The following is a 13774-nucleotide window of genomic DNA, read 5'->3' as shown; positions in this document are numbered from 1 at the left end:
TAAATGTTGATGTAGGCATTAAATACAAATTAAATTTAGAGAAGTGAGAAGTGAGTCTTGGTTAGGAAGTGGGCAACATTTTTTGAAGAATTAGTAATTAAATTCTGGATTTGATTTAAAACAGGGGAGAAGAGAGCATTATAGGAAAGGATTCAGAAAGCATGATGAGATTTACAGGCTCATCAAAACGAGACAAAGTTTTCACAATGGGCCAATTGTGAAAATAAATGGCCAATATGTTTGTTTCTAGGGGGTATGAACAATTTCTGGAGTTCTTGACAAGCAGAAAAGAAGTTAGAATTCATCTTTAATTTTGATTTTTTTCATATTTGTGTTAAGCCATTCTTGCATTTCTATAAAGAAATGCCTGAGACTGAATACTTTATTTAAAAAGAGGTTTAACTTCCTCATGGTTCTCCAGGATGTACAGGAAGCACAGTGCTGGCATCCGCTTCCAGTGAGGCCTCAAGAAGTCTGTAATAATAGTGGAAGATAAAGGAGGAGCAGGCATCTCACAACGTAAATTAGGAGCAAGGGTGTGTTGGGAGAGTGCCACACACCTTTAAAAGAGAAGATCTAAGGAGAGCTCAATCACTATCAAAGATCAGCACCAAGCCATGGGAGATATGCTCCCAGGACCCAAACTTCTCATACTAGACCCTGCCTCCAGCACTGGGGCTTGCAATTCAGCATGAGATTTGGCACAGACATATATTCAAACTATACAAACTGCATCACTGTTTAAGTCTTTAATTCATCTGGAATGGCATTACATGCTTAATGTGACATAAGGATACAATTTTTTTCTTTCATAAGGACAAGCAATTCTCTCAACACCATACAATAGAAATGACCATCTATTCTCCATTTTGGGTAATTCCAATTGTGTCATAAATCATGTTTCCATAAATGTATTTCTGTGTTCTCTGTTTTATTCCATTAGTTTCTTTGTTCATCACTATTCTAATAACTCTGGATCTTAATTTCCAAATGTAGGGCAAGTTCATCTACCTTGATCTTCTTCAAGAGCATCTTGGAATAGTTTGTACTTTAATCTTGTCTAGTTCTAAAAAGTAAAACAAAACAAACAAAACTTAGATTTTTATTGATATTACATTGAATCTATTGATTAATTTGGCAATACTTGACATCGTAATACTGAATCTTATAATTTCTTTAATTGGTATATGTCCTTATTTAGATCTTCTGTAATTTTTTTTCAATAAAACTTTAATATTTTACATAATAATCTTACCTTTTATTTATAGATGTATTTAATGTATTTAACATTTGATCCTATTAAACTTTTATATTTAAAAACATATTTTAGATTTATCCTGTTAGTATATAGACATTCAAATTATTTTGCAAGCAAATTTACTATTGATGAAATCTGTAAAAATTAACTATTAGTTAAAATCATGAGTAATTTATTTTTTGTTTTATTAATAGACAAACATATTACCTGTTAAAAATTATAATGTGGCTTTTGCTTTTTTCAATCCAAGCTAACTTTGATGTCTATGATCACTATTTCACAAAGAAGTATGATGTTTGATTTTTCCAGTTATGAGTATTTTTGAACATTATTATTTGCTAAGAGCTTTCTTTAATGGATGGCTATTCATTTTTTCAGTTTTGTATATATTTGAAATATATTTTTCTATTTAAATTTACTAATGGACAAATTAAATTATTTTTTAAAGTTAAAGCATAGCTTCCATGTAGAAAACCAAAGTGAATGGGAATGTGGTGGTGTGAACATAAAAGAAGAAACTGAAAACAATCCAAGTTTCTCAGTGCTGCCTTCCCTCACTGTCTTAGGAATCTCTGATCCAATTCTTCATAGTCTAGCTTCCAAGGAGCGGGCTAATGCCACAGATGTGGGATCTAAGGCATTCTTGGCACAGAGATCTAAGTGGTGGGCCCTCTTTGAGATGGTAACTGTAATCAGACTGCCTGTGATGTCCTTAGTTACTCCACCTCCTGACCAGGGGTCCAGTTCACCATTACTGAAATCAATGTGTGTGAACTAACGTTTTTGCCTCCAAACATAGTTGTGATCTAGGAGGGCCTTGGTCTCACACCCCATTGTTGAAAACCGTCATCAGGAAGTTCCTTTAAGTTCCATGAGTGAGGTTCAAATATGTCATCAACACCATTAGTACAAAAACAGGCCAGGGGAGGCAAGGGGAACATTGGACCAGAGAAACCAGAGCACTGAGATGCATGTTTTTGATAGCATACTGTTTATCATTAGATTTGATGGGGACAAGGTTGAGAATGAGTAGAGGGTGTTGTTGGTAAGATCAGCTGTCCCATGAGTGTGATTTCGTGGGTTCTCACTGTCTTTGCATCATGTCTGGGAAGAATCTTCTTGATAGCTCTCCCACACTATCGGTGGCCCTCCTAACTAGAAAAGAGTTCCTGACTGCTTTTCATAAGAGGGCGAGTTACTTCCTTGGCATTTCTGCAGGCAGAGATTTCTCCTTGGTTTTGAGGTTGAAGTCTCTTTGGCACATTTGTAAGTTCCCATCCCTATCCTACAAAAATAAAAAACAGAAGATAGATAAACAGTGATGTAATTGCAGCTGGTGGGATGTCTCGTGTCATTCCAGGAAATGAGAGCCTTTTCTTTTGTACTGGATTTAATGACTTTGCACTCTGCTGTAAATAAAGAATAAATTCAGTATGTCATAACATGTTTTAAACTTTTACATTTCTGTTTACTAGAGTTTAAGATTTTCGCATATATGATTATAAGTTGGATTGTTACGTGCATGTGTGCAAAAATCCTTATGGGCAAACAAGAGTAATGATTTTTAAAATATATGAGATTATCCATTACAACAGAGTGTTTTTCTAAGCATATAAAATTCTAAACAAAGAGAAAAGGAAGCGTGCATGTTACCTCATGTAATAAGTGCCTCAACTGAACAGTGAAGAAATTGCCATAAGGGTACAGAAAACAGAAAGTAAAGATTACTCTTGAGACTCTGTGAAAGGTATCATTGTGGCGACAACTAAGTGGAGTTTTGAAGGATGAGTGAAAGTCTACCAGGAAACAAACAGGCCGGGGGAAGCAAGGGGAACATTGGACCAGAGAAACCAGAGCACTGAGATACGTGTTTTTGTTTGTTTGTTTGTTTGTTTGGTTGGTTGGTTTGGTTTGCTTTGTCTTTGTTTCATTTTTTTTTTTTTTTCTATTTAACTATTCCCTTTTGTAGTCAGACATATTTTCTGGAGTCATATTCATAAAGATGGCTTTGGCTTTGGGATTGCACCTTTAACTGGTGATCTTCCTTCTCTTGTCTAATACTATTCACACTATCACTGGTAAGTCAGGTGCACTTTTAACTTAGTCATGTTGTCTTCTGCTCATCCCACCTGGCCTGTAATTATAAATCTCAGTGTGTGGTCACTGACAATGTAAGGACACTATTTTATCCTCACAATGTAATTCAGGCATAGGACCAGAAGCACAATTAGAACAGCAACAACAAAATCAGCCAAAACATGCATACACGCACACACACACAAACATAATCCACAATATTAGGTGTGATTATCTTGATGGAAGATAATTATGTGATGAGTGGGGTCAGAACCTACTGATTTAGATCAGCTGTGTTTTTGATACCGTGATTGGCTATTAGGAATCTGCCATATTTGACACATGGAAGATCACAGTGAAATAGAAGCTGAGAAGTGAGACCAGCATATATGACGTATGGCTAAAATGAATGCAGTATGTCAGGGCCTGGTAATGGGCCATGAATGGCATAGTAAAAGAAGGAAAACCGAAGTAGGGGGCAGGTTGCAGAGAAAAGGTATGTGGTGATAGTCCAAGTAGGCTCTTATGAACCAGGTACAGTGGAACAGTGCCTCATGCATATTAACTTTCGAAAATTAAACCATGCCAGCTCCGTTGGAAACAAAAATAAAGAAAAAAGGGAAACAGCGTTAATGGCCAAGACCATTCTGTAACTATGCATTTTCATACACAAAGCCTATATTTAAGAATATTCGAGAGATGTACATAAATCTACTGTTTTCAGGATTAGCCTCTTTTCTCTTTGAGACTTTTATTTGAAAAAATTTTTTTTTTGTTGTTTGAGAGGTTAGTCTATGAGGGTTTAGTGAATCTACAGTTGAAAAAGAATTTTGTTTTTTGTTTGTTTGATACAACATTGCAGCAAAACACAAGTCAATAATTATATCTGCTACTCAAAGACAAAAATGATACATTCCCGCATTGGAGCAAAAAATTATGCTATATTTTTTGAGAGCAGGTATACTGTGTTAAAAGGGACAAACCATGGGATTGTTAAGAAAAACTTTGATGCCTTTTCCTTTGCTTAATATTCAAAAACTTATAGAAAGAAGAAAATTCTTTATATTCACACACACTTTGAGTCAGGGCAAAGCAAGGTAGACAGAAAAATGAATGAGAGGCAAAAGTACTGAGATAATGATGCCCAGAGTTGCGGCCCAGCCATGAGATTTGGATATGTTGTTTGCTAAGTCATTTCTGGATAGTGGAAAACACTGAGGTGAAGACAAATGAATGACAGCATATAGCTAAAATGTCCTGATTCTTTTCTCTCTACAGGAGGCTTAGGTTAGCGATTTACACAAATACCAATCAGATCATCATAAAGCTGCTAGATTATTTTATTCTCTTAGGGTTTGGTTAAATAAAACAACACTGATGATGATGAGCATCTTAGCAGTGCCCTGGACCAGAAATGCTGGGATATATTATTGTTTAATAAGCTTGCTCTTTACCTGTTGCCTCCTAGGAATATCTGGTCAGATTTCCCATAATTTTTATAACTCATACATTGAAATGTCTACCTGAAGTCTTTCTTGCTATATTATCTCAGCAAGAGGCAATTAAGGATTATCTTTACTCCCTTAAAAAATTATTGCTTAGGTAAATGTTTTTCTTTAATATTCCAAAACTGTGTATCTTTTTTTAAATTTTTTTATTACAGTGAAACACTTAACATAAGGTCTACTGTCTTTACAAAATTTTAAATGCACCCAACATTTGTGTAAACTATAGGCACAATATTATACAGCAGATCTCTAAAGCTTATTTATCTTTCTTAAATTTTATACCTTTTGATGAGTAAATCCCTTTCATTCCTTCCCCCTAACCCCTGGAAACTATCATTCTACTCTTTTATTCTGTGCATTTGAGTATGTTAAATACCTCATATAAATGTGATCATAGAGTTTTGTCTTTCTTTGACTGTCTTATTTCACTTAGCAAAATGTCCTCAAGGTTCATCCATGTTGTCTCATATTGCAGAATTTCCTTCTTTGTAAAGGCTGCCTAGTATTCCATTGTACATGCATACCACTTTTTCTTTATTCACGTATCTATGGTACATTTAGGTTGCTTCCATACTTTGGCTATTATGTATCATGCTTCAGTGAAGATGGAATTTCTAATATCAATATTCTGATTTTTGTTCTTTAGGATAAATACTCAGAAGTGGGATTGCTGGATAACATGGTAGTTCTATTTTTAATTTTTTTTGAGTCACTTCCATATTGTTTTACATAGCAGCTGCATTATTTTGCATTTTCACCCAGAATGTGCAAGGGTTCCAACTTTCTACAGTCTCACCAACATTTTTTTTCTATAGCAACTATCCTCACAGGTGTGAGATAATATTTTATTTTGGTTTTGATTTTCACTTGCATCATAACTAGTGACTTGAAGCAATTTTTATACACTTTTAGTTGTTTCTGTGTTTTCTTTACAGAAATATGTATTCAAGTTCTTGGCTAATTTTCTGATCAGGGTATTTGTTGTTATTGGGTTGTAGAAAAGTTGATTATATATTTTGAGTATTAACGCCTTATCAGGTATATGATTTGCAAATATTCCTCTCTGTAGGTTATCTTATCACTTTGTTAATTGTTTCCTTTGCTGTATAGAAGCTTTTAGTTTAATGCAGTCCCTTTTGTTTATTTTTGTTTTCATTACTTGTTCTTTTGTTACCATATCTGTGAAATTGCCAAACCAGTGTCCTGAAGTTTTTCCCGTTTCCTCAAGGAGTTTAACAGTTTCATGTCCCTATTTAAGTCTTTAATTCATTCTGAGTTGATTTTTTTGTAAGATGTAAGGTAAAGGTGAAATTTTATCATTTTGTAGGTGGATATTTCAGTTTTCCCAACTATTTATTGAAGAGACTATGGTATCCCCATTGTGTATTCTTGGCATGCTTGTTAAAGATTAGTTGACTTCGGTGTGAGAGTTTATTTCTGGGCTCTGTGATCTGTTCCATTCCTGTATAGTCTGCCTTTATGCTAGCACCACTATATTTATTATTATTACTTAAAAATATATTTGGAAACATAGAAGTGTAATGTCTAGAGCATTGTTCATATTTCTCAAGATTGATTAAACTATTAATGGCCTTTTGTGGCTCTTTATTAGTTGTATAATTGTTTTTCTGTTTCTGTAAGAAATGCCATTTGAACTTGAATAGGGATTCCATTGAATCTGTAGATCACATTGGGTATTATGGACATGGTAACAATATTAAGTCTTCAAGTACATGAATATAAGATGTCTTTTTCTTTGTGTCTTTAATTTCTTTCATCAGTGTTTCATAGCTTTCCATATACATCTTTCCCCCTTTGGTTAATTTCATTTCTAAGTATTTTATTCTTTGCTATTGTTTTTTGGATGGTTTCTTAATTGTCTTTTGAGATATCGTATTGTTAGTATATGAAAAAAGAACTGATTTTGGTATACCGATTTTTATATTCTAATTTTATTGAATTAATTTATTACTTCTAAGTTATTTTATGTAGTTGTTAGATTTTTCTGCGTACAAGATCACATCATCCGTGAATAGGAACAGTTTAGTTTCTTTTTTCCAACTTAGATGCCTTTTATTTCTTTTTCTTGCTTGATAGCTCTGGTTAGGACTTCCAGTACTATGTTGAAAAGAAGTAGTAAGAGTCAGCATTCTTTCCTTGTTTCTGATCTTAAGGGAAACAATTCAGTTTTTTTTTTTTTCTTGAGTGCAATGTTAGTTGTGGAAAAACAGATTATATTTTCAGAGAAATTCTAGGTGCACAGCAAAATTGAGTAGAAGGCACAGACTTTTTCCTGCATGTGTATTCTGCCTCCTCACATGAATAGCCAACCACATTTTCAAAATGCCTCACTAGAGTGGTACATTTGCTATAATTGATACATCTACATTTATTCATCATTATCACCTGAAGTCCATAGGTTTCTTTAGGGTTCACTCTTGTTTATGCACATTCTATGGGTTTGGAAAATCTTACAATGACATGTATCTATCATTATAGTATCATACAGAATAATCTCAATGCCCTAAAATAGGCTCGGTGCTCCTCATATTCATCCACCCCATCCCTCCTCTCTAATGCCTGGCTAACAATTCATTTTCTTCCTTATTGTGTCCATAGGTTTGCCTTTTCTATAATGTCCTATAGTTGGGATTATATAATATGTAGCCCTTTCAGATTGGCTTATTTCACTTGCACTATGCATTTGAATTTCTTCCATACTGTTTCATGGCCTGACAGCTCATTTCTTTTTAGTTAATGCTCAATAATATTCTATTGTCTGGATATACCACAGTGTTATTGTCTATTCACCTACTGAAAGATATCTTATTAGTTTTGATAATTATGCATAAAGCAGCTAAAAACATACCTGTGTAATTTTTTAGATGAACATTCATTTTTAGTTTATTTTGATAAATATTAAGGATTGTGATTGCTATATCATATGATGAGTGTGTGTATACATATATATGTGTGTGTGTGTACATATATATATATATATATATATATATATGTATGTATGTATATATGTTCTTTTCTTGTAAGAGACTGCCAAACTGTCTTCCAAAATGGCTGTTCTATTTTGCCTTCCCACCAGCAATGAATGAGAGCTGCTATTGCTCCACAACCTTGCCAGCATTTAGTTCTGTAAGTGTTCTGGATTTTAGCCAGGCTAATAGAATATAGTGGTATTACCTTATTGTTTTAATTTGTTTTTCCTGGTGATATTTGATGTGGAACATTTTTGCATATGCTTATTTTCCATTTGAATAACTTGTTTGGTGAGGTGTGCATTACTTTTGTGTGTGTTTTTAATTGGATTGTTCTTTTTCTTATTGCTGACTTTTAGGAGTTATTTGTATATTTTGTGTAACAGTTCTTTGTCAGATATGTATTTTGAAAATATCTTCTCCAATCTGTACCATATCTTTTCATTATCTCAATCAAATGTTTTACAAAGCAGAATTTTTAATTTTAAAGAAGTTCCGTTTCTCCACCATTTCCTTCATGGCTTATGGCTTTGGTGTTATACCTAAAAAGTAATCAGCAAACCAAAAGTTATCAAGAGTTTCTTCTCTGCTATCCTCAAGGAGTTTTATAGTTTTGCATTTTACATTTAGGCTTGTGATCCATTTCAAGTTAATTTTTGTGAAATGTGTAAAGTCTAGATTCTTTTTTTTTTTTTTTTGTATGTGGATGTTGAGTTGTCTGAAAATACTGTTTTCTCTCTTGTATATTTTTTTTCTCTATTGCCATTGCCAAATGGTCTTCCAAAGTGACTGTACCATTTTGCATTCCCATCAGCAATGAATTAGAGTATCTGCTAAAGTTCAGTTAACTATATTTTTGTGTGACTAATTCTGGAATCTCCATTCTGTTCCATTGATCTGTTTGACTACTTTTATCACCATTACTATACTGTTTTGATTACTGTTTCTTTGTAATACATCTTGAGGCCATGAGTATCAGTTCTATGACTCTCTTTTTCTCCTTCAATATTGTGTTGGGTACTCTGGATATGTGTTAAATTTAAAGTGGGTTTTATTGTCCAAAATGTGTTTTCTCCTGGAGAATGTTCCATTTAATCTTGAGAAGAATGTGTATTCTGATATTCCTTTATAACCACTTGATTGAATAGTATTTTTGAGTTCCACTGAATCATTGCTGAGTTTTTGTTTGCTGAATCTGTTCATTTCTAATAGAGAAGTGTTGAAGTTTTCATCTATAATAGTATATTCATATATTTCTGCTTGTAATTCTACCAGCTTTTATCTCATGTATTTTGATGCTCTGTTATTCAGTGCATACATGTTAAAGATTGTTAAATATTTGTGAAGAATGGAGCCCTTTATCCATAACCACTTTCTTGCTGTGAGGTCTATTTTAATTTAATATCATTAGATTAGTGTTAGCATGGTGTATGTTTCTCCATCTTTTTACTTTTAATCTATATGTTTCCTTACATTTAAAATGTGTTTCTTGTAGAAACATATAGTTGAGTCTTGCTTTTGGATCCACTCTGATAATGTCTGAATTTTAATTGGTACATTCAGACCCTTGATATACAAAGTGATTATTGATATTGTTGGATTCATATTTACATATTTGTTTCTTTTTTCTGCTTGCTCTTCTGTTATTTATTCCCATTTTTGTCTTCCATTCTCTGTTCTGGCTTTTGCTATTTTAATTGAGCATTTTATATGATTCAGTTTTCTCTGCTTTCTTAGCACATCAGTTATTTTGCATATTAGCATATACGATTTTATAAAGTGTTTTAGTGGCTTTCCCACAGTTTGCAATATACCATTAAAATTAATATAAGTCTACTTTCAAGTAACACTGTACCTCACTTTACAGGTACTGCAGGAACTTTATAATGACAAAATAATCTTAATTTTTTCCTCTCTGCATTAGTGCTGTTATTCATTTCACTTATAAATGAGCACATATATGTGTGTATGATGTCTACATAATAAAATACATTCTTGCTATTATTGTTATGAACAAACTGTTACATCTTAGATCAATTAAAAATAATTTTTTTAAAATTTTTTCTTCCCTTATCCCTTTTCTGATGCTTTTCCTTTCTTTATGTAGTTCTGAGTTTCTAATCAATGTAATTTCATTCTCTTTAAAGAACTTATCTAACCTTTCATGCAAGGCAGTTCTGCTGGCAGCAAACTCCTTTGCTTTTTGTTTCTCTGCAAGTCCTTATTTCTCTTTCATTTTTGAAGAATAATTTCACAGGATACAGAATTCTAAGTTGGTAGTTGTTACTCTTAATACATTATATTTTCACTCCATTATCTTCTTGTTTGCATGGCTTCTGAGCAGAAGTCAGATTTAGTTCTTATAGCTGCTTTACTTCTGGGTAAGCTGTGTTTCTTATCTGGCTTCTTTCAGAATTTTGGTCTCTAATTTTCTAGAGTTTGAAAACAATGTGCCTACACATAGTTTTATTTTGGTTTTGTTCTTGACATTTATCCTGCTTGGAGTTTTCTGAGATTTCTAGATCTGTGGTTTGATATCTGACATTAATTTGGAGATATTTTTAGTCATTATTGTTTCAAATCTTTCGTCTATCTCTTTTTCTTTTTCTTCTGGTATTCCCATTGGCATTAAGTTGTACCTTTGTAGATGTTCACAGTTCTTGAATAATTTGTTCTCTTTTTTTCCCAGGCATTTTTCTCTTACCTTCTGGGTTTGGAGGCTTTTATTGAAATATTTTTCATCTCATAAAAATATTATTTTTGTTAGCCATGACAAGAATCCCAATAAACCCATCAAATGCATTCTTCATTTCTGTTACAGCATTTTGGATTTCTAGCATTACTTTTTGGTTCTTTCTTAGAATTTCCATCTCTCTGTATGTATTGCCCATATGTTCTTCCATGCTGTAAACTTTATTCATTAGAGTTCTCAGCATATTAATTACAGTAATTTTAAAGTTCCAGAATGATAATCCCAACATTCCTTTCATGTGTGAGTCTGGCTCTGGTATTTACTCTGTCTCTTCAAGCTGAAATTTTTGCCTCTGAATATGCTAGGATTCTCCTGATGTACCCCTCTGTGCACCATGACTAGAAACTCAAGGCAGCAAGCTGGGGCAGTTGCAAGGTGTACCTTGTTTGTTTCTCACTACTCAGGGATCAGTGTACTTTATTGTCTGTACTTTATTTATTCCTTGTTAACAACTGTTTCATACACATTTTGTTTCTTGGTTGATTTGCATGAGAGGGTAAAGTTAGTTTCTGTTGCTTCATTATGGTCAGAAGCTAAGTGAGGTTCTAATTGTGATTTTTATTATTTTTGTACCTGGAAATATTTGGTTCATTTTCAAATTTTTCTAGAAATTTATTTTTTTCTATTATTATCTTGTTCCACTTGACATCCTCCATTATTTTAAAAATATATCAAACACAATTGCTTTTATATTCTGGCCATAAAATATTTTTCTTTTCCTGACACTTGTTTATTCTATCTCTGTCCTTCTGTTGTGACATATTTATTCAAAACCAAATTTATTTTAACTTAATGTGCATATTTGGATATTTGATAGTTGGGAAGAGTTTCAGTTACTCTACAAAGAATTTTTATAGCAGCTGTTTTATTTTGTAGGAAGTGCTTTACACATTTTGTATTCATCATCCACCACATATCCCCTTCTCCCAACCAAGTTCTTCTACATATAAACACAGTTTCTAGCAGCTGTATATTTCACAACTAATGTACCTGAGTACCTCTTCTTCTCTGGCTGCATACAGCCTTTCTTCAACACCATAGGAGCTGGCTGGGCCTCAGGCAGGCAAACCTAGTAATGTGAGGAAGTTAATATTCCAGAGCAATCCTCAATGTGGGTGGGAGTCAGTGCATTAATTACATAGCATTCTTTCCTTCAGTTAAGATAATATTGAAGCATGTTTCAAAGAGTTTTTTAGGTTACTACTGTAATTGAGCCCAGATGCTCACAATTGCTTGTTAATAACCCCTTTTTTTTGGCTTTCTTTCTTCCCTGCTTCACTTTTCTCATTTCATCATCTGTCCTTCTGAGATCATCTCCATTAAACTACTTGCACCTAATTGTTTTTTTTCCTAGTCTTAATTTCTGCATTTATTGGTATATTGATCAGTGCTCTCCTAAAACACAGAACAGCCATGTATATATATATATATGTCATATATGTGTGTGTGTGTGTGTATATATATATATTTATATACACACGTATATGTATTTAGGCATATATATGTGTGTATATATGTGTGTGCATGTGTGTATGTATATACAATATATATATAATTTAAAACAACCCAGGAGAGCCAGTGGTGTAGCTCTAGTCTGAGTACTAGGCTTTGAGAACCAGGAGAGATTATAAATTCCAATCTGAGTGCAGAAAAATAGTGATGTCCTAGCTGGGAAACAGGCAGAGAGAACGAACTCCTTCTTACTAAGCCTTTTGTTCTATTTAGACCTCCAACAGGTTGGGTGAGCCCTACACTATCCACATTGGTTGATCCATCTACTTTACTCAGTCTACTGGTTCAAATGTTAATCTCATTTAGGAACACCCTTATAGACACATGGAAAAATATGTTTAAACAAACATTTGACACTATGGCTCAGGCAAGTGGAAACATAAAATCAGCCAGCAGAATTGAGAAACTTCTCTACCACCTTTTTACCCATGGTTATTAGAAAGGGAGCTTATTGCACCGAGACAATACAAAGTTAGACTGCAGATATCCCTTATTTAATAAAAGTCCTTCTATTAGACTGCCTCACTTGAATGAAACTAGACCTTGTTGTTTATCTCCCAAGTCCTATAAGAACCTGAAAATTGAAGGCCAGATATACTATAATCTGAAGGCAAGGGCCAACTTTAGGACAGAGTTTTTCTTTCTGGATTCCCATCGTGGCTTAGTTGGGCGTGTGTGGGTGTGGGTGTGTGTGTGTGTGTGTTTCAGTAATCATTTTGTTCTTGCCAACTCAATTTAAGAAAGTACATATGCGTGTGTTTCTGCTATATTTCAGCACATGAATGTCTGTGCATGCTTGTATGTATATAAACATGTGTTTATATATATATAATGGAAGGAGCATCAGCAGTGTATCTAGTTGTGTCATACTGAACATAGAATGATGATCTTTTTTAAAATTATTTTTGTATATGTCAGCTCAATCTTTATTTTAATTTACCTGGTATATACTATATTGAATTTTTAAACATTAAATTGTAGACAAGAGCTAAGTCTTGCTCTAGTACTCAGAGTAATGTTTTCTCAAGGATTTATATATATATATGATCTTTATGGTAGATATCCTGTGAGGTTGTATTAGCTCTCGGTTCCTGTTGTTACTCTATCGTGCAGAAAAGTTCCACCTGCAACTTATTGGAGTAGTGAGTGGAAATTCACCATGCAACAACTTTTAGGACCCTAGAAATGTGCAAAAGTGGCCAATTTTTATGAAATAAATATATGCTAATGTGCAATTTATTTAGACTGCATTAATTTTGTGAGACATATTTTATACCTATCGTTGGATCTGTTTTATGAAATATAAAATGTATTCAATGCATCTCATCAAAATTCTGGTCAGATTTTCGCTTTTGATTTTACCTATTACTTTAGATGCCAGCTTTCCTTAATGTATATAGGATATCACTAGAGTTGCTTATAATTATTTGAAAATTTGTCATAGATTATCCTGGCCACAAAGTGAAAATCTACTTTGTTGAGTAATGAAATATTGAGGCGTTTTGTGTCCTAACAAAGGTGAAATTTCTGATCCAAAACTAAAAATACGCTTTGCTCAGTAATAAAATATTGGCCTCTAAGAGGCATATGATAAAAGTGGTTTTTGTTTATTTTTGTTCGTTTTAAAAGTTAGACATCCCCATAAATAAGGTCACCATATATTTCTCTAAATCAGGCC

This window comes from Sapajus apella, unplaced genomic scaffold, assembly GCF_009761245.1.
Source record: "Sapajus apella isolate SASKATOON/1434 unplaced genomic scaffold, GSC_monkey_1.0 scaffold42, whole genome shotgun sequence".
Taxonomy (NCBI): domain Eukaryota; kingdom Metazoa; phylum Chordata; class Mammalia; order Primates; family Cebidae; genus Sapajus; species Sapajus apella.
Note: the sequence above shows the minus strand (reverse complement) of the source record.